Source organism: Schistocerca cancellata, chromosome 2 (genome assembly GCF_023864275.1).
Source record: "Schistocerca cancellata isolate TAMUIC-IGC-003103 chromosome 2, iqSchCanc2.1, whole genome shotgun sequence".
NCBI classification, from domain to species: Eukaryota; Metazoa; Arthropoda; class Insecta; order Orthoptera; family Acrididae; genus Schistocerca; species Schistocerca cancellata.
The window spans coordinates 68172325-68195614 of NC_064627.1; the positions used below are offsets into that span (position 1 = coordinate 68172325).

General features: G+C 44.7%; 1 protein-coding gene across 1 annotated transcript in view; it reads left to right on the forward strand.

Moving 5' to 3' along the window:
• The window catches only part of LOC126150881 (homeobox protein aristaless-like), a 1095272-nt gene that overhangs the window by 794231 nt on the left and 277751 nt on the right, over positions 1-23290 (forward strand). The gene's annotated exons all lie outside the window — the stretch shown is intronic.

Here is a 23290-nt window from a genome sequence, read left to right on the forward strand (position 1 = left end):
CGACACGATATTATGAGATAGACTTGGCCACTGTTTCTATGTTTCGATACAGTGTATCGATACGTGGAACTGTTTCAGTGTTTCGGAACGGCTGTGGTTCACTGTTTCGAAACATTGGTGTTTCATTCCGCCTCTGTCTCGGATAAACGGACCAGATTCGATCTTGAGCCAGACACAGAAACTGTATCGTTGTTTCAAAATAAGGCTGTTTCAGTCCACCTGTGCTTGGAACGGACTAACTACCTAACTTTTCATTCCACTCTGTGTCGGACGAGATTCGGGCTCGGCACAGGTACTGAAACACCACATACCACTTCATGAAACACCTTCAAGAGTGTCGAAATCTTTTTGACAAACAATAGCATGAAGCTTAAGACATCCGAAAATAAAGCTTCGTTTCTAGCTGACTGTCCTATTCCGAAATGGCGGAACAACTGCTTTATAAACACTAACCAAACAATAAAACAACGCATACTATTCACATTCTAAATAATAAATATGTGAAAATCATTGAGTTAAATTACACTTTTTTTATAACATACGCTTCTGTGTTCATGTACAGTAATCATATAAAGAAACGCAAGTAAGCCTACAATACTTTGAATAAAAAAAGGTGTAGAGTGACAGTTATTAGACATACACATAAATTTGATGTAGGTATAATTGCAAGCAATCTGTTTGACATATCACTGATACTGTAATGGTGAACGGGAAGGACTGGGGAAGTATAGTGAATTTATAGTAACGGTTCGAAATACCTTGAAAGACAACATTTTTTCTGTTATATTTTGTTATTTATTCGAATTATTTGACCTTATTTGTGAGTCTATAGTCACTGTGCCTATTGTCCGCAATGATTCCCTTTGTCTGCATGGAAATTATCAGGATGGGTATATTACCCATATTAACGGAATGTGGGAATCCCAGTAGCATATCCGTTGTTTCTGCAGTTTGCTCCCACCTCCAGTTCCGTTCGTGGTGGTTCTTCTGTCTTCAGCTATGGCTGTCCTCAGCCAATTGAAAAGTATGAAAGTCACACGACACGAAAGCAGCACATTTGCTGCAGAAAATACGAAACTGCCAAGACGCCTAAGTGATAGTTTCGTATTTTCTACGATATGATTAGCGCTCTCGCACCTCATTTGTGTTTATATGGACATACTTATACAGTAGACATTCAAGATGATAAAATATGTAGGTTTATTAGATTACAAAACACAAACTGTTTCACTGTCTCGAAACAGCGTATCGAAACATTACATTGTACTGTTTCATTTGTTTCGAAACAGTTACGTGTTTCAGTTTGCCCATCTCTATTATGAGATATCTTCAGTGTAATTCGCGGCCCTATTTGCGCCATGAGCCGATCTGCAGACTACATGCCTATTCGCCTGTTCTGCAAGCGCCAAAATGCATAGCTGACGTGGCCTCCTCTTGGTTCATCGGAGACGGTTGAGGGTGAGATTTTGCACATCGTAGCGATATCGATATCTGTACCCTTACATCCTGACATTTAAGTGTCAGGAAGTCATTTCTGAAAGTATTTGTATGGAGTGTAGCCATGTATGGAAATGAAACATGGACGGTAAATAGTTTGGACAAGAAGAGAATAGAAGCTTTCGAAATGTGGTGCTACAGAAGAATGCTGAAGATTAGATGGGTAGATCACATAACTAATGAGGAAGTATTGAATAGGATTGGGGAGAAGAGAAGTTTGTGGCACAACTTGACCAGAAGAAGGGATCGGTTAGTAGGACATGTTCTGAGACATCAAGGGATCACCAATTTAGTATTGGAGGGCAGCGTGGAGGGTAAAAATCGTAGGGGGAGACCAAGAGATGAATACACTAAGCAGATTCAGAAGGATGTAGGTTGCAGTAGGTACTGGGAGATGAAGAAGCTTTCACAGGATAGAGTAGCATGGAGAGCTGCATCAAACCAGTCTCAGGACTCAAGACCACAACAATAACAACATCTTCCCCTCATTGCTTTGAGTGAATTGTAGTTCACAGAAAGCACTGAGCAATGTCCACCACTCAACGAGAGGCAGCGGAGAGTTCTGATACCGAAAGACGTTCCGGCTTTGAAAAGCTCGGAGTCCGCTAAAATGTAGCCGCTGTCGCAACGATTCAGCACAAATACCGTAAAGGCGCTGGAATGGAGTGTGACTGCGAGAAAGGACGAGCGTCTTCGCTATAGAAGCGGGGGATTTCGACACCCGGATCGCGCGGCCGCTGGGTACCTAAAAGCACCTCTCTTCATCCCGTGCGCGCCCGGTCGCGGTATCAGCGCCGAATTGCGCTGCTAATGGCCCGGAACGCTGAGCGGGCAGAGGCCGCCATTAGCGGGCCTGAAAGGAAATACGTCGGCTGGCGACTGACAAAACGCCGCCTGCCTGCTCTTCATCCCACACGGCCAGTTTGTTTCCATGCGCGGCTAACAAGATCTACACGCTCCGTTGCGCTCTTCACAACTATTCCCAGAAAACGCCGAGGCGCAATTTCCCAGTGTTGCTACTCAGCAGCTGCATTAATACATACGACGAAGTAGTCACTGCCAACATCGCAGCTCCAGTGTTGCAGGAGTACTGTCTGATGTAATTTAGAACACGTGTTCCCCCTGTTTCAGCATTAAATTCCGAAGACCTTTTACATAGACGCTATGTACGAGGGCAGTTCAATAAGTAATGCAACACATTTTTTTTCTCGGCCAATTTTGGTTGAAAAAACCGTAAATTTCTTGTGGAATATTTTCAAACATTCCCGCTTCGTCTCGTATAATTTCATTGACTTCCGACAGGCGGCAGCGCTGTACGGAGCTGTTAAAATGGCGTCTGTAACGGATGTGCGTTGCAAACAACGGGCAGTGATCGAGTTTCTTTTGGCGGAAAACCAGGGCATCTCAGATATCCGTAGGCGCTTGCAGAATGTCTACGGTGATCCGGCAGTGGACAAAAGCACGGTGAGTCGTTGGGCAAAGCGTGTGTCATCATCGCCGCAAGGTCAAGCAAGACTGTCTGATCTCCCGCGTGCGGGCCGGCCGTGCACAGCTGTGACTCCTGCAGTGGCGGAGCGTGCGAACACACTCGTTCGAGATGATCGACGGATCACCATCAAACAACTCAGTGCTCAACTTGACATCTCTGTTGGTAGTGCTGTCACAATTGTTCACAAAAATCTGAACGAACTTCTCCTTCTTCATGACAACGCAAGACCTCACACAAGTCTTCGCACCCGAGAGGAGCTCACAAAACTTCAGTGGACTGTTCTTCCTCATGCACCCTACAGCCCCGATCTCGCACCGTCGGATTTCCATATGTTTGGCCCAATGAAGGACGCAATCCATGGGAGGCACTACGCGGATGATGAAGAAGTTATTGATGCAGTACGACGTTGGCTCCGACATCGACCAGTGGAATGGTACCATGCAGGCATACAGGCCCTCATTCAAGGTAAAAGATTGGGTAATAACCTGGTGTATTTCAATGCTGAATAAAACAACCCCTGTTTCAGAAAAAAAAGTGTTGCATTATTTATTGAACTGCCCTCGTAATATGAGAGCAAGAGGGACTACTTTAAATCGAGCAGGACTGTAGCGTTCGAGGGCAATGAAATTGGAGATACGTTGGTGAAAGGGCAAGACCGCAATTTTTTCCCTTTTATTGTTATTTCATCCCCCACGCCACATATTGGCGGGGTTGGGCTGTTAGCAGACCACTACTCCGTTCTTCAGCCAAGAACTTTCTTAAAGACACGGGGTGGGGCAAATGAAAGTGGCCTGGACAAGTGAACATTACTGGACGTGAATGCTCGCATATAACAGCATCCCGTGAACTGCACACCACGTGTACTTGACCTCCAGTTTCGTGAGCGGCTGTTCATTAACAATGAATGGCTTGGACATGGATTTGTTCTTTATGACTGATGAAACCTGGTTCACCTGAGTGCTTATCTCAACTCACATGATCACAGATTCTGGGCAGCGGAGAATCCACATAGCTTCTTCGAAACACCGCTGCAGGATTGGGAGGTTGGGGTTTAGTGTGCAGTGCCTGCACGCAGCATTTAGGCCCCTTCGTCTTTCGTCAGACACTGACTTCCGCGTGTTACGTTTCCAACAGTTTGAAACCATTTGTGGCACCATTAACGGGGGAGGAAAAGACTGACAGTTAGTTCCAACACGATGGAGCACCTACCCATGCAGGCGGCCGAACCGTACACGATCTTCACATCTGACAGGTCTCACAGCCTGAGCGCGGCCCTAGCTGGCCACCCAGGTAACCTGATCTGGCATTGTGCGGTTACTTTGTGTGGGGAGCCCTCAAATCTAAGGTGTCTGGTAAAATCCCTCGTAGTCTTCAAGAACTGCAGCAGAACATTTCCGATGAGACTGTAGAAATTCTAGCAGTCCAACATCGATCTGTCTTCAGCAACTTGCTGACCAGGACCAAAACGTGCCAAGCGCTGAATGGTGGTCACTTTCTATATACGGTATAGTCAGGTTAGTATTGAATTTCCTTTTCTGTGCTGTGTTTTTCTGTGTCTTGGAGCTCTATTCTCGGAGAAACTTTTGTTTTCCTCGCCCTGTAAAACAAAGATGAGAGAAAAATATGAATACTGTTTTCATTTTATATTAAAAAGATTTAAAAAACACATTTACAGTATGGTGATATTCTTCTGTGAAAAAAGCAATGGTGCACTGCGCTTTCCCCTAACTCTTGAAGGACCTGCACTGGGTGAGAAGTATTGTGGTAGGAGAGAATATGTTCCCCATAGAGGTAGAGAGGTGTCGGAAAAGAGATAAGAGTCTGTTAGGTGAGGACTATGGAGATGATAGGTAGGTGAAGCGGATAGTGGGAATACAGATGGTGGGAAAGACAGAGGGTGAGGAGGAGAAATGGTGTGAGAGGAAGGTAGTGGTACAAGAGGAAATGGTAGGAGTGGGTGGTGAGGGAAAAGGAGAGAGGATGAGGTAGGTGGGGAAGGGTTAAAGTTGATAGGAGGGATAAATATCGGGGCGGATGTCACCGTCTGGGAGGAGCTGGTTGGCGTGACGCTGAGATAGGATGTTTATGGATAGAGGGATTTGTTTACTGTGGTGTCACCGCCAGACACCACACTTGCTAGGTGGCAGCCTTTAAATCGGCCGCGGTCCGCTAGTATACGTCGGACCCGCGTGTCGCCACTGTCAATGATTGCAGACCGAGCGCCGCCACACGGCAGGTCTAGAGAGACGTCCTAGCACTCGCCCCAGTTGTACAGCCGACTTTACTAGCGATGCTACACTGACAAATACGCTCTCATTTGCCGAGACGATAGTTAGCATAGCCTTCAGCTACGTCATTTGCTACGACCTAGCAAGGCGCCATTACCCGTTTATATTGAAATTGTAAAACATGTACCGTCAAGAGCGATGTACACCAATTATAGATTAAAGTTAAGTATTCCAGCAGCAACGTAACTTATTGGCTATATTAATTACATTGTCCTGTTCCAGACCTCACGCCAGTTTGCGTGAGCTTAAACGCGTGCATTTCGGCCTCCTCTAGGTACACGGTGTTGGCTCTTCTGCCAACACAGCATTTATGAAGGTGCCATGTCATACCAGAGTTGGCGCAACAACGTGATTATTATTTCTTATTTTATTTATAACCATTTACATTTTACCAGCCACCTAGTGACTAAGACAGGTCGTGTTTTCACAATATTAAATTGTACATGTACACAAAATGAAGCGTATTTGTTTACTTAGTCTGTTAACAAAGTCGCAGCTTTATATGCTTGGGAAGTTAAAACTAATTTGAAACTACTAGTCACAATTAGAGGACGGGGACCTCAGCAATACTTTGAGCCTTTCGTCCACAGATGGTGTGTTGCTGCATGTAGGATACGTTCTGTTTCCCATCTGCTCTATACTGCAGAGTACGGTATCCCCTGTTTCTACATTTGTCTTACAATATAGTATTAACATCTAATGTACTCCTGTTTCCGGTGAAATTTTGGTAACAATCACCAATTCTGCTTAAACCGTATTCGTAGAGGTGTCCACAGTGGCTTTCTAGTTACAGTTTACTTGGAATTCTGGACTAAAGAGACAGGCGTGTCTAGCTCAATGCGTGGCAGCTGTTTTCTCAGAGGTGAGGAGTGACCCGTCGGGGAGGGGGGAGTGGTGGGCGGTGGGGAGGGAGGGAGGGGAAGGGACTGAAAGCAGTAACTGACTTTGGCTGTTAATTCGCCGTTGATCTGCCGATAAACCGGTGACCACAGCAGTTCAGAATGGAGCCGCAAGGTTTATCTTGTATGGTAGGTTTTTCAAAAACGTCCCCATCGAACTGGTCTGTCTATCTCTTCCCAGTTTTTCTGTACACAGGAGAACCACGTGTTCCTTGTTTGCCTTTATAGTTTCGTCTTAATCAGTGCTTTGCTACGAGATGTCGTCAAATAACTCCATACTTTTCTCCTTGCAGATGAACATGAATATCACAAGATAACTTTATTGTTACGAAAGCTTCTCATATGCACGGACTTCCACGTGTATGACAGTCACCTTCGGAGACTATCTAGTTGTAACGAGAATGAATGTGAACCCAATATTGATCACTGTGACCTACCAGTAATAATTACTGCGCCGGCCGCGGTGGTAGAGCGGTTCTAGGCGCTTCAGTCCGGAACCGCGAGACTGCATCGGTCGCAGGTTCGAATCCTGCCTCGGGCATGGATGTGTGTGATGTCCTTAGGTTAGTTAGGTTTAAGAAGTTCTAGGGGACTGATGACCTCAGACGTTAAGTCCCATAGTGCTCAGAGCCATTTGAGCCAATAATTACTGCCTAACTTGAACATAATGATTCATTGTGCACGACAGGTGAATCTCTTGATGTAATTTGCTATTTTCTCTTATTTAGGCAAGGTGTAGCCCAGTTAAAATATGTATCCTCCATAGCACGCTGCTTCGGTTTCCTTTTCAAATCTGTAAAATAAATAACAGTATGCTTCACATAAGTTTTATCTCTGCCCGGGGACTGAGTGTTTGTGTTGTCCTAATCATTTCATCATCGTCATCATGATTCGTGACAGTGGATCGATTGGACTGTGAAAGAAACTGGACTGTGAAAAAAACTGGGACTTTGTACAGGCGCTGATGACCGCGCAGTTGAGCGCCACACAAACAGACATCTTCTTCATGTAAAGTGCAGTGTATCTCAGTTGGCTATATTTTAGCATCTAAGATTTTATAATCTGGTTGATGGATTGAAATATTGTCTGTTCTGTGCAGTCAGCCTGACGAATTTCAATTTGACGTAGCCGAGTACTTTATTTTGGCAGTAACGTGAAATATCTTTGAGTATTGAAGGAAGAGACTTATGAATCTGGTATATTCATAAACTTCTCTGAAAATATACTGCGTGATAAAGATTTGAAACGGTGCGGAAACGCGGACAGATCAAATATTTACTGATACCAAACGAGTATTTCCTGATATGTTTAAAATGTTATAAACATCACCGAACTTTTTCATTTTGTACAAATTGACTATTTACTGGGTCTATTTGGATGAGCATATGGCTGTTTTGTTTAATAAATTAATCGTCAGTACATTTCTGACAAACAATTTCCAAAGCTGCAGGAATGCGTTTACACTGCAGAAAAAAAATATCGAGAAGTGAGACAGCCGCGGCTGGCAGCTTGTGTGGAATTCCCGGCGCTCTGCACTTGTTTCAAGAATTTCGGCGAGAGATTCGTCTAAGTCACTTCCCTGTCGGTGGTAGCCTTCAGTGAAGGCTAGATTTCTCCAAAGATATAAGCATTCAAACCAACTTTAGTGTATTAACTCCTCATGGCTCAGGCTCACAGCCATGTAGAACTTTTTGAAAAATATTTATTCGTCATTGATTGAAGAAAGTATTTGTTTCCTAGAGTGTTTGCTTCACCAAAAGAAAAAGAGGTATTTAATTTTTCACTTACCTTCGAGAAAACACATTATGTTCAATTCTATTCTGCCCAAGTACTGACCTTCCTTCACACACACACATATATACAGGGCTATTACAAATGATTGAAGCGATTTCATAACTTAACTGTAGCTCCATTCATTGACATATGGTCACGACACACTACAGATAGAAAAACTCATAAAGCCGCACTTCAGGTTTCTGCCGCCAGAGCGCTCGAGAGCGCAGTGAGACAAAATGGCGACAGGAGCCGAGAAAGCGTATGTCGTGCTTGGAATGCACTCACATCAGTCAGTCATAACAGTGCAACGACACTTCAGGACGAAGTTCAACAAAGATCCACCAACTGCTAACTCCATTCGGCGATGGTATGCGCAGTTTAAAGCTTCTGGATGCCTCTGTAAGGGGAAATCAACGGGTCGGACTGCAGTGAGCGAAGAAACGGTTGAACGCGTGCGGGCAAGTTTCACGCGTAGCCCGCGGAAGTCGACGAATAAAGCAAGCAGGGAGCTAAACGTACCACAGCCGACGGTTTGGAAAATCTTACGGAAAAGGCTAAAGCAGAAGCCTTACCGTTTACAATTGCTACAAGCCCTGACACCCGATGACAAAGTCAAACGCTTTGAATTTTCGGCGCGGTTGCAACAGCTCATGGAAGAGGATGCGTTCAGTGCGAAACTTGTTTTCAGTGATGAGGCAACATTTTTTTTTAATGGTGAAGTGAACAGACACATGTGCGAATCTGGGCGGTAGAGAATCCTCACGCATTCGTGCAGCAAATTCGCAATTCACCAAAAGTTAACGTGTTTTGTGCAATTTGACGGTTTAAAGTTTACGGCCCCTTTTTCTTCTGCGAAAAAAAATTACAGGACACTTTTATCTGGACATGCTGGAAAATTGGCTCATGCCACAACTGGTGACCGACAGCGCCGACTTCATCTTTCAACAGGATGGTGCTCCACTGCACTTCCATCATGATGTTCGGCATTTCTTAAACAGGAGATTGGAAAACCGATGGATCGGTCGTGGTGGAGATCATGATCAGCAATTCATGTCATGGCCTCCACGCTCTCCCGACTTAACCCCATGCAATTTCTTTCTGTCGGGTTATGTGAAAGATTCAGTGTTTAAACCTCCTCTACCAAGAAACGTGGCAGAACTGCGAGCTCGCATCAACGATGCTTACGAACTCATTGATGGGGACATGCTGCGCCGAGTGTGGGAGGAACTTGATTATCGGCTTGATGTCTGCCGAATCACTAAAGGGGCACATATCGAACATTTGTGAATGCCTAAAAAAACTTTTTGAGTTTTTGTATGTGTGTGCAAAGCATTGTGAAAATATCTCAAATAATAAAGTTATTGTAGAGCTGTGAAATCGCTTCAATCATTTGTAATAGCCCTGTAAGCATGTTGTTGGAGAAACGTATACATTAAGCTTGCAAAGCCTCACGACAACTGCAACTCAATTACACTGTACGTAGGGCATCCAACATACGCAGCGGATTTCTTATCCGACTGTCTTCCGGGTACGAACGTGTTGATAATGATTTAACGTCATCCAAGCATCGTTAGGTTCGTATGCTAAAGTAAACTCAGTGTAGTAGGACGGCATTGGTCTGTAGGGAACACAAAACTCCAGTCATCCTTCGTACAAAGGAGTTTGATACAGATTTCACAGTACAGCATTCCTTGCAAGCAAACCGCTGTTGGGTGACGATAGGCCCATGAGCACAGCAGTGCAGACACCTCCATCTGACAACTGTGCTGGAAAATGCCACTCTGTGGATAAAAAAAATCTCGGTATCTGATCCCTCGTCAGCCACCCATAGAATTGTATCTGTCACTTATCATTTCTTACCAATCTGATAATATCTGTTTGTGTAGGGGCAAACAACATAGTTATAAATCATAGCTCCATGCTACTTACTTCTGTAGTCAGACACTTTATAAATTCGGTAAGGTGGCCATAGAGTCATAAATAGCGTTGGAGTTTGTGTAATCTCGTCCCACGGAGTCTATATATAAGTTGACCACTGTAACAAATGGTTTTTAAATGAGCTATTCAATTAGTTTTAAAAAATGCAAAAAGGCTGATCCCAGGTTCTCTTTGAACTATGTGGTCCTCTTATAACCCAATTTACACGTCACAGAACAATATTACATAGTATTCATCACACAGGAGTATATTACACAGGATGCATTCAAAATACTGGTTCTTGCTGTTAGTGCGAAATATACCTAGTAGCACCACGGAGTTGCTAACAGCAGCTTAATAACATATTCCTTTAGTTACAGTACTTCATAAAATTCATCAAAAAATGTTCAAATGTGTGTGAAATATTATGGGACTTGAAACTTCCTGGCAGATTAAAACTGTGTGCCCGACCGAGACTCGAACTCGGGACCTTTGCCCTTCGCGGGCAAGTGCTCTACCATCCGAGCTACCGAAGCACGACTCACGCCCGGTACTCACAGCTTTACTTCTGCCAATATCTCGTCTCCTTATGGGACTTAACTGCTAAGGTCATCAGTCCCTAAGCTTACACACTACTTAACCTAAACTATCCTAAGGACAAACACACACACACACTCATGCCCGAGGGAGGACTCGAACCTCCGTCGGGATCAGCCGGGATCAGCTGTTGCGCCCTAGACCGCTCGGCTAATCGCGCGCGGCTAAAATTCATCTATAAAGCCCGATGCCTAGCGTAAATTCAGGTCACAACACAGTCGCAGAACTGGATACTGTTCCTCAGTGATGGAAGGAATGCGATGTGACTATTGTGGGAGCTACTTCCAGAAATATGTCTGTGACTAACGCTATTTACAGTGCACAAAACTTCCATTGCAATGACCATCCGACTTACTTTCTCGTTTTGAATGGTATTCGCAATTAATATGAAGACCCCTTGTCGTACATGTAAACAGCGCGCGGTAGAAGCTTGGTGTGAGCCCCCTTGCCACGGTTCGCGCGGCTGCTCCCGTCGGAGGTTCGAATCCTCCCTCGGGCATGAGTGTGTGTGTTGACCTCAGCGTAAGTTAGTTTAAATAGTGTGTAAGTGTAGGGACCGATGACCTCAACAGTTTGGTTCAAATGGCTCTGAGCACTATGGGACTTTGAACTTCTGAGGTCATCAGTCCCCTAGAACTTAGAACTACTTAAACCTAACTAACCTAAGGACATCACACACATCCATGCCCGAGGCAGGATTCGAACCTGCGACCGTAGCGTTCGCGTGGTTCCAGACTGTAGCGCCTAGAACCGCTCGGCCACCACGGCCGGCTATCTCAACAGTTTGGTCCCATAGGAACATAGCACAAATTTCCAATTTCATACATGTAATTAAAACAGAATCTCGCCAGGCAACCTTACATAAGGCTGAAAAAATCTACTGGTTTGTCAGAAACGTTTAAATGCAAATATCCTTTGTGTGCAGCATATGGAAGGAGCTGGAGGCGTTCTAAAACCATCGTATCTCAGTGATAGGTAACTAATGGAAAACGGTGCATTATACTAGATAGTGAATATCACACATCTCATACGTAAACGATTTAGCTGACAGGACCAATAGCACTAAAAGTTGTTCAGTGACTATGCTGTTGTGTAGAGGTAAGTATAATAGGAAGATCGTCACGAATTGCAGAAAACCAAATATAATTTGTATGATGATGGCCATGAAACGACTCCATACGGAAGGGTGAGAGATATGTTCTGGGAACCTAAATGGAATTCCACGGCCGAGCAACGATGTAGTTCTGGCACATGTCTCTTAGAAACAACAGAGCGAGCAGTGAAGCATGATGTCAGAAGGCAAAATCGTCCCATATTGGTATAAGAGGTTGATGGAGAAGTCTTCTGTATTTGTAAGACGAGGCCACATTATAGACACGAGATTTCTTGACCGTATTGCAATTCGTTTTGATCATCTCATGACTTTATAAGAAGGTAAATGACAACATCAACTGCAAACAACGTAGGAGTTCTACTCAGTTTGTCCCCTGTGTTGTTTACGTACACACATCAAAAATGTTTTGCATCACCTCGGTTCGGAGAGTTCTGGAACCTGTACAGAAAATTAGAATAGAGATCTACATAAACATCATTTCCGCCCTTTTTATTGCTCATGAAAACCACACGTTGCATGTTGTACCACTATACAGCGAGACCTTCAGAGGTGGTGGTCCAGATTGCTGTACACATCGGTACCTCTAATACCCAATAGCACATGCTCTTGCGTTGATGCATCCCTGAATTCGTAGTGGCATACTATCCACCAGTTCATCAAGGCACATTCGGCGTAGATACCTCAGAGTGGTTGGTGCGTCACGTCGTCCATAAGCAGCCCTTTTCAGTCTATCCCAGGCTTGTTCGATAGTGTTCATGTCTGGAGAACATGCTGGCCACTCTAGTCGCGCGGTGTCGCTGTCCTGAAGGAAGTCATTTACAAGATGTGCACGATGGGGGCGCGAATATTCGTCCACGGAGACGATTGCCTCGCTAATATGCTGCCTCTATGGTTGCACTATCGGTCGGAGGATGACGTTCACGTATCGTACAGCCGTTACGGCGCCTTCCATGACGACCAGAGGCGTACATCGGCCGCACATAATGCCATCCCATAACAGCAGGGAACCTCCACCTTGCTGCACTCACTGGACACTGTGTCCAAGGTGTTCAGCCTGACCAGGTTGTCGCCAAACACGTTTCCGACGATTGTCTGGTTGAAGGCATATGGGACACCCGTTGTTGAAGAGAACGTGATGCCAATGGTCAATTCGGCATGTTGTTGGACCCATCTGTATCCCGCTAAATGGTGTCGTGGTTGCAAAGATGCAACTCGCCATGGACGTCGGGAGTGAAGTTGCGCATCATGCAGCCTAATGAGAACAGTTTGAGTCGTAAGACGATGTCCAGTGGCTGCACGAAAAACATTATTCAACATGGTGACGTTGCTGTCAGTTTTCCTCCGAACCATAATCCGTATGTAGAGGTCATCCACTGCAGTAGTAGCCTATGGGTGGCCTGAGCGAGGCATGTCATCGACAGTTCCTGTCTCTCTGTATCTCCTCCATATCCGAACAACATCGCTTTGGTTCACTCCGAGACGCCTCTACACTTCCATTGTTGAGAGCCCTTCGTGGCACAAAGTAACAATGCGGACACGATCGAACCGTGGCATTGACCGTCTAGGCTTGGTTGAACTACAGACAACACGAGCCGTGTACCTCCTTCCTGGTGGAATGACTGGAAGTGATCGGCTGTCGGACCCTCTCCGTCTAATAGCTGCTGCTCATGCATTGTTTACATCTTGGGGAGGGGGCGGGTGTTAGTGAACATCTCTTAACAGTGAAAGGAACTGTGTTGTGACACAATACCCACAGTCAACGTCTCTGTCTTCAGGAGTTCTGGGGACCGGGGTGATGCAAAACGTTTTTGATGTGAGTAGATCAGGAGCACCAGAGGCCTGTAACACGTCCTTGGGGGACGCCAGATATTACTTCTGTTTTACTCGATGACTTTCCGTCAATTACTGCGAGTTCTGACAGGAAATCACGAATCCAGTCGTACATCTGAGACATAGTCCATAGACGCACAATTTAATTAGAAGTCGCTTGTTAGGTAGGTTTCAAAAGCCTTATGGAAATTTAAAAATATGGAATCAATTTTACATCCGCTGTCAGTAACACTGATTATTTAGTGAGAATAAAGGGCTAGTTGTGCTTCACAAGATTTATATTTTCTGAATACCCGTTGGCTGTTTATAAGTAAATCGTTTTCTTCGAGATAACTCATGAAGTTCGAATGCAGTATATGTTTCAAAATCCTACTGGAAACCGACGTTATCGACATGGGTTTGTAATCCAGCGAATTACTTCTATTCCCTCTCTTGGGTGTTGGTGTAGCTGGGGCAACTTCGTAGTCTTTAAGTATGGATTTTTCAACGAAGATCGGTTTTATACACTACTGGCCATTACAATTGCGACAGTAAGAATATATGCAGATGATAAACAGGTATTCATTGGACAAGTATATTATACTAGAACTGACATGTGATTACATTTTCATGCAATTTGGGTGCACAGATACAGAGAAATCAGTACCCAGAACAACCACCTCTGACCATGATAACGGCCTTGATACGCCTGGGCATTGAGTCAATCAGAGCTTGGATGGCGTGTACAGGTACAGCTGCCCATGCAGCTTTAACACGATAACACAGTTCATCACCAGTAGTGACTGGCGAATTGTGACGAGCCAGTTGCTCGGCCACCATTGACCAGACATTTCCAATTGGTGAGAGATCTGGAAAATGTGCTGGCCAGGGCAGCAGTCGAACATTTTCTGTATCCAGAAGTGCCCGTACAGGACCTGCAACATGCGGTCGTGCATTATCCTGCTGAAATGTTGGGTTTCGCAGGGATCGAATGAAGGGTAGAGCCACGGGTCGTAACACGTCTGCAGTGTAACGTCCACTGTTCAAAGGGCCGCCGATGCGAGCAAGAGGTGACCGAGACGTGTAACCAATGGCAACCCATACCACAACGCCTGGTGATACGCCCGTATGGCGATGACGAATACACACTTCCAATGTGCGTTCACCGCGATGTCGCCAAACACGGATGCGAGCATCATGATACTGTAAACAGAACCTGGATTCATCCGAAAAAAGGATGTTTTGCCATTCGTGCACCCAGGTTCGTCGTTGAGTCCATGCTGCTGCAGACGGCGTCGAACTGTTGGTGCAAATGATTGTTGTCTTGGAAACGTCTGCATCTGTTGACTCAGGGATCGAGACGTGGCTGCACGATCCATCACAGCCATGCGGGTAAGATGTGTGTCATCTCGACTGCTAGTGAAACGAGGCAGTTGGGATCCAGCACGGTGTTCCGTATTAGAGTCCTGCATGACCGAGTAGGCGAGCACAAAATAAGAGATGGGGCAAGCACACCCTAACTGGATAGGCTGCCCGCACTAGCTGTAGTGACCGAGCATAGAAGCCGTGACCGGATACGTAGCACGTAACTGCAAACACATTACACGTGTCATTATCCGTGTGAGACTGCAGCCAGTACAAGCTTCTCATTTGTGGTGTGTCTCTCTCTGTAATCATGCTGTGCGAGGAAGCCAGTGCAGTAAGACGTATGACTGAAACCAATGCTTACACACTGAAGAAACGGGAAGGTCTAAAAAGTCAAGTATGGAGTACATTTCTATTGGTTGTAGACGAAAACAGTGCATCTACTGGGTACGTATCAAGCATAAACTGCTCAACCTTATTGTGTTTCGAGTCGGGAACCACTCATCTAAAGAAACATAGTTGCAAGAAACCTCACAAAGATACAGCTCCTTGAGGGATACCGGCGATAATAAAAACTAGTACTACAGCAAAGTGCCCTGCAATATGTGCTAAAGATATCAGTCCTTTTAATGCTGTTTCCGGTGAAGGTTTCAGAGAACTAGGCCAAGAATTAGTACATCTAGGTGCGCATTATGGAAAAGTTAACGTTGCAGATGTCCTGCCACATCCCTCTACTATAAGCAGACATGTCAAAGAACAAGCTGATGCAATAAGAAACAGCATAATCCCTTCTGTTATTGCGGAAGTTATTAATAAAACATGTGCTACCACAGTTCATATGTAGACTGATTCGCGTAATCAGGTGCACTATTTGACGCTTACAACACATTACATTAACACAGACTGGTCTCTTGTGAACAATGTTTCATTTACAACAAAATTCCCGGACGTTAAGAGGACGGGAGTAAAAATTATGAAAGAAATTGAAGATAGGATGGCTGATTGGGACATTTCGCCTGACATGTCGCACAGTTTTGTTTTTGTCTCCGACGAGGGTGCCAATGTACGTAAAACACCTCGTTTTTACGGGAACGTTTCGATGATTTCCACATCAGTTCTGTATTACTTGTTTCTTTTGTTTATTATCATAGATCCTTCAAGTACTTTGTCATCACGAGCCAGATGAAGAAGATCTCTGCATTTTAATGCACCCCGGAAATGATGATGATGACATCTTAAAGTGGTGGAGCAGACATGAAACAGATCTGCCAGGCCTGACTGCAGTTGCAAGACGTATTTTATGTATCCTAGCAACAAGCGCACCTAGTGAAAGATGCTTTAGTAAAGCCGGCATGTTACTAAAATATGGCCACGCCAATTAAATCCGGAGCGCGTTGGTGATTTACTGGTGATCAACAATAACTATAATTTTGTTTCTGTTACAAGCAAATGAAAAGTATGACAAGTTACGTCTGTAAATGTTTAATGTTCTTTGTATGCTTTCTTTATGATGATGGTTGTCTTCTAGATTACGGGAACAGCTCTTATTTAATGTTGCCATTAATGAAAGGAAAAATATATCTTCTGTTTGGAAATGAGACTCGTCTTGTATCCGCAGTTGTATTGAAATATTTTACTTTCCAAGTGCTTTATGAATTTAGCTGTGTCAAGTACGCGGTCTTGGAAACGTTACTTTTGTATTAAAAGAGAGAGAGAGAGACAAATACATTGTGTGTGTGTGTGTGTGTGTGTGTGTGTGTGAGAGAGAGAGAGAGAGAGAGAGAGAGAGAGAGAGAGAGAGACACAGAGACGTTGTATTTGTACAGTAAAGTACAGTGCAGCGAGCCGGGGCGAGGTGAGGTGAGACGACAGCGGTGACCGGTCATGCTCGGTTATCCGCGTGTCCGGAGTCCGGACAACAGACATGGGGCGAGTACGTGACCGAGCCGAGTCGTGTGGGGCGGGAGACGAGCGGCTCGGTCCCCCCTTCAACAGGCGAGCCGTGACCGGTCAAACATTGAGCGTTGCAGCACTCTATTCCGTATTACCATCCTGAACGCACCGATTCCATATTTTGCTAACGGTCATTGGAGCTCGACCAACGCGAGCAGCAATGTCGCGATACGATAAACGGCATTCGCGATAGGCTACAATCCGACCTGTATCAGAGTCGGAAACGTGATGGTACGCATTTCTCTTCCTTACGCTAGGCATCATAACAACGTTTCTCCAGACAACGCCGGTCAACTACTGTTTGTGTATGAGAAATGTGAGCACGTTGTAGGTGTCACCACCGGCGGCAACCTTGTGTGAATGCCCTGAAAAGCTAATGATTTGCATAACACAGCATCGTCTTCCTGTCGGTTAAATTTCGCGTCTGTAGCACGTCATCTTCGTGGTATAGCAATTTTAATGGCCAGTAGTGTATGATTGGTAAATCTGGAGCTATTGTATCTGCATACGCTGAGAGAGGAACCTGACCGCTATACAATGAGGACCGGAGGCCTTGCCTCTATTAAGTGACGAAGTAACCAATTTCTGTGGATATGATAGGAGGTATAAGTAGTGAACCGACTAGCGGTGTTACGAAACGACTTCCCGCCGCTTCGCAGAGCGGGCATCCTCGTCGCGGCGCGTGCGACTCTGGTCGCGTCCTCCGTCGCGTGAAAAACGAGAATGAGCGCGGCCGGCAGGAACTTATTTACTAATTTGGTGAGCACACGGCGGCCGGCTGCAGGCGCGGCGGGGAAACTCTTGCGCAGCTCCGGCGCGCTCCCTACTGCACAATTACGGCGAAGCGCCGCGCTCGCCGGCCGCAGTGAACGTAATTACTGTACTGTCTGTCCCACTGTCGCGCTCATGTGTGTGTGTGTGTGTGTGTGTGTGTGTGTGTGTGTGTGTACTTACGTGAGTGTCGCGGCGCAGCCACCGTCACCGGGGCGGCACTAATTACTGAGCGACTCTAACAACCCCTGGGAGCCCGCCGAGGAAGCGGCTTATTAATTGTGATTCACACAAAACGTGTGTGTGCGCGTATTACCACCAGGAACAGGAGGCACCGCTGGTCCTGCAGCGTTTGCGGGAGGAGGATGTCAGTACAATACCTCGTTTTGTAGACACTGAAACCTCCCCTTAGAAAAATTTATGAATTACTGTGCTCATAAACCTCTTACATTATAATACAGGGTGATTCAAAAAGAATACCACAACTTAAGGAATTTAAAACTCTGCAACGACAAAAGGCAGAGCTAAGCACTATCTGTCGGCGAATTAAGGGAGCTATAAAGTTTCATTTAGTTGTACATTTGTTCGCTTGAGGCGCTGTTGACTAGGCGTCAACGTCAGTTGATGCTAAGATGGCGACCGCTCAACAGAAAGCTTTTTGTGTTATTGAGTACGGCAGAAGTGAATCGACGAGAATCCGCGGGAAATAACTCAGTATGAACGTGACTCGCCTAAGGTCAACGTTTTCAGTGCCATTTCAGCCAATAAAGTTTTTGGTCCCTTTTTCTTCGAAGGTGCTACTGTAACTGGACTACAGTATCTGGAGATGTTAGAGAATTGGCTGTTCCCTCAGCTCGAACAAGAAGCACAACAATTCATATTTCAGCAGGATGGAGCGCCACCACATTGGCACTTGTCTGTCCGTAACTACCTGAACGTCAACTACCCGAGGCGATGGATCGGCCGCCAGGCAGCCCGTGACAGAGCACTTGATCACTGGCCTCCAAGAAGCCCTGATCTTACCCCTTGCGATTTTATCTTTTGGGGGTATGTTAAGGATATGGTGTTTCGGCCACCTCTCCCAGCCACCATTGATGATTTGAAACGAGAAATAACAGCAGCTATCCAAACTGTTACGCCTGATATGCTACAGAGAGTGTGGAACGAGTTGGAGTATCGGGTTGATATTGCTCGAATGTCAGAAGGGGGCCATATTGAAGATCTCTGAACTTGTTTTTGAGTGAAAAAAACTTTTTTAAATACTCTTTGTAATGATGTATAACAGAAGGTTATATTATGTTTCTTTCATTAAATACACATTTTTAAAGTTGTGGTATTCTTTTTGAATCACCCTGTATTTTCAAACAGCTGAGCAAAACTGAACGTGCACAGACTCTTTACTTATTCAGATCATCAATAAACTGACACACAATATTTTTAGCACAACGCAATCTGACTTTCAATAATCCCTACAAAAGAATGGCCCTGACTAAAAATAACCTGTACCTTTCATGAATCACTTAATTCACAAAAATCTTCGTTACTCGAACTATTGCAATACAGCGAGCGCCAATACTGCCAACTAAATAAAAGGTTCTAACTACTGAAGGCACTAACTACTGATAGGCATAGTTACCAAATGAATGATTTTGATAAAGAACAAACAATGTAATTACCTTAATAGTGTTCAAAAGTCTTAATATATATATATATACATATATATATATATATATATATATATATATACATATATATATATATATATATATATATATATCAGTTCATGACATCCAGTCTTACAAATTTACTCTTTCTGGCGGACACACGTCCACATCACCCGCTCTCAAAACTCCGCCATCTCTCTCCCCACATCCATAACTGTTGGCGGCTCGCCTCAAACTGCGCAACGGTACGCGCTGTTCACATCCAACTGCCCAACACTACAATAGCGAATATTACAACAATGCCAACCAGACACAGACTGCACACAGAACAGCCAGTGATTTTCATACAGAGCGCTACGTGGCGTTACCAATATAAAATCCTAAACAGCCTACTTACACACTGTATTCCTTTGCGCGCGGGAAAAATTATACAGGGGGAAACCCTCAGACAAGTCCAAACGAATCGGATCACGTTTCTCATGGTGTTCGTGTACTTCCACAAATAAAGACTCTGAAGATATTTTATATGCGGTACATCCATCTTACGACGCATATTTGGCTCATAATTCCCCCGCCTCTGGCTCCCTCCATTTTTTCACGACGCGCAGTCGTCTCGAAATTGACGGAATCGATAGATAATTGAAAATTAGGTCTTTTTGGTCAGCATATATGGGGTCGAGGGACATGAAAGGGAAGCAGTAGTTGGGAAGGGAGTAAGAAAGGGTTGTAGCCTCTCCCCGATGTTATTCAATCTGTATATTGAGTAAGCAGTAAAGGAAACAAAAGAAAAATTCGGAGTAGGTATTAAAATCCATGGAGAAGAAATAAAAACTTTGAGGTTCGCCGATGACATTGTAATTCTGTCAGAGACAGCAAAGGACTTGGAAGAGCAGTTGAATGGAATGGACAGTGTCTTGAAAGGCGGATATAAGATGAACATCAACAAAAGCAAAACAAGGATAATGGAATGTAGTCGAATAAAGTCGGGTGATGCTGAGGGAATTAGATTAGGAAATGAGACACTTAAAGTAGTAAAGGAGTTTTGCTATTTGGGGAGCAAAATAACTGATGATGGTCGAAGTAGAGAGGATATAAAATGTAGACTGGCAATGGCAAGGAAAGTGTTTCTGAAGAAGAGAAATTTGTTAACATCGAGTATTGATTTAAGTGTCAGGAAGTCATTTCTGAAAGTATTTGTATGGAGTGTAGCCATGTATGGAAGTGAAACATGGACGATAAATAGTTTGGACAAGAAGAGAATAGAAGCTTTTGGAATGTGGTGCTACAGAAGAATGCTGAAGATTAAATGGGTAGATCACATAACTAATGAGGAAGTATTGAATAGGATTGGGGAGAAGAGAAGTTTGTGGCACAACTTGACCAGAAGAAAAGATCGGTTGGTAGGACATGTTCTGAGGCATCAAGGGATCACCAATTTAGTATTGGAGGGCAGCGTGGAGAGTAAAAATCGTAGAGGGAGACCAAGAGATGAATACACTAAGCAGATTCAGAAGGATGTAGGTTGCAGTAAGTACTGGGAGATGAAGAAGCTTGCACAGGATAGAGTAGCATGGAGAGCTGCATCAAACCAGTCTCAGGACTGAAGACCACAACAACAACAACATATGGGGTCCGCAAACATACATTTTCCAAGTAGTACAAAAAAGAAACTTTTGCGAATGCCGCTTATGTGTCACAATGTGATCGTTCTACTACAGTGGTTCCCACTCTTAGACCTTTACCCCTGGTTGCAATCAGACATTAGCTATTCCCTCTGCTCTTCCCCCATCCCCTCCACTGACGTCTGTTGCCCCCCCCCCCCACACACACACACACTTCTGGTGCCCATGTATCATCACCAACTTTAGCACCTAACTAAACTGCAGAACGAAAACTTGTTTTAGAATATTTTCAGTTTTCAAATGATGAAAGATAAATGATATTTTCTGTGTGTACGTGTGTACATGTGTGTGTGTGTGTGTGTGTGTGTGTGTGTGTGTGTGTGTGTGTTAGAATGAATGATGATGCAACCAGTGAGGGAAGACACGTGCTACATACCATATTTCCCCTGCATAACTGCTCTCTGTTGCGGCACTTGCCTGACCTGTACACTGCAACGCCATTTCAAATCAAACAAGTTAAAATTTGGCCAGTGTACTTACTGTTTATAAAGCATATCATTGTTGCATTCCTTACTTCTGAACTGGCAGAAATTGGACGACTTTAGGCTGTTAATGCTTTGTGTTTAACAAGGCTAACAATAGTAACAATAATAATAATAGTACTGCGCACAGCGTCATGTAGTCACTGCTCTGTCGTGGTGTCAATTAATTCGTTTATCTGTTTCGAAGCGAGTAATGAATCAATTGCTGGGCGACTCCAAGTACTGTCTTCAACTTGGAGAAGGCATTTTCTTAAGACATTTAGCATTTGTAGCTTATTTGACTGACTTCTATCATCAGCAATGTACGGGAGAAAGTAGAACATACGTGGGCAGTGGGTGAGCTATGTGAGTAGCCTGTAACGTACACCGGATTAATGTTACTAACTGAGAAAAGGTGATTATCAATAACTTATATAATCAGTATTAGAGTCTTGTAAAATGGTGATTATAGTAATGATATTTTGAAAATAATTTAGTTGCGTGACTGAAACAGAATCAGATCGTTTAATTTTTACCCCTCAGAAAATTTCGTTTTACCTCCCAGGGGTAATTACCCCCAGGTTGGGAAGCACTGCCCTACTAGGAAAACACTTTCATGCCATTCAGAGTGGTTTGTAGGATTTGTTGTAGATATTGAGATGCCCACGTGACAAAGCCTGTTTACTCCATGCGGCGCTGCCGGCCTTAGTGTCAAAGCATAGTTCGAGTACCCCTGATGAACGTTCTTTATCGATAAACGAACTGGTTAGAACTAGGCATTACGTGTCCATTGTGGGCACGAATAAAAATACCTACAAATCAAAGGACATAGAGCGTTTAAAAAAAAAAAACCTTACTGACAACGCTATTATGCTGTGTCGCAAGGGAAACTAATCGGATTTTAAGAAGAAACCCATGTCTGTGTATTGCAAATGGACGAACTGAGCTTAATAACTATCCTGTGCACGCCCTACAGACCTTGCGCACATCCTTCTGGGCACCTTGTCTCGTCTGCCAGTACAGTAACATTGTGGACAGCAGTATGAGACGTGTACCAGTACACAGCTGCGGAAGTCACCGACATGGTTCTTGGGTACGGCAAAGTTGACTGCAGTGAGGGAGCTGCTGCAAGATTGTCTGCGGCACCTTTTCTAAATACGTGTACCCCATATAATTCCATATTCGCGGATATCGAGAGATGCCTCAGAGAAGCGAGAAAGTTACGCGTTGATATTTTCTGTGTGAGGTGCGTCCGTTCTACAGTAAAGCAGTAGCACTTTGTGCTTAGTACTTGCGAATACTACTCCTAATCTACCGTTTGTCGTCTGGTAGGTGCCAGAATGTCCTGTGGGGTCGTCCACGCTCACCTCAAACACTACATTTGGACGGGGACGTGCTATTAATGTTCGGAGAGGGTCCAGCCGCCAGCACTCGGCAGGTGGCACGGGTAGAAGTGCCACGTGGCGTGTTGTCCACGAACATCGGCTTCATCCACGCCGTCTGCAGGGAGTTCAAGCATTACGGGAGGGACATTACCGAAGACGGACACAGTCTGAGCAGTGGTATTTACGACAATGCACATTCCAGCCGCAGTTCCCAGCTTAGTGCTATTCATAGATGAATGCATGTTCACTAGAGTGGGCATATTAAACTTGCGTAACGTGCGTGTTTGGGTGGAAGAAAATTCGATGGGCAGTTGATTTGAAATCTCCAACGCAGTGTCGGTATTAAGATCCGGGCCGGGATAATTGGTGAGTATGTCACTGGGTCACTTCTACTGCCGAACAGATTAACAGGTCCGATGTACCTCACATGTGTTAGAGGTGTTTTGCCAACCCTATGGGATGTAGTGCCACCACATGTACGGATGGACACGTGGCTGCAACACGACAGAGCTCCAGCAGTCTTTGATGTCCATGTGCTGAATCATCTCAACGTCACATATCCCTGGACAGGTAGAGGTGGAACAGTTCCATGACCAGCACTGTAGGCTGGTCTGGCACCACTC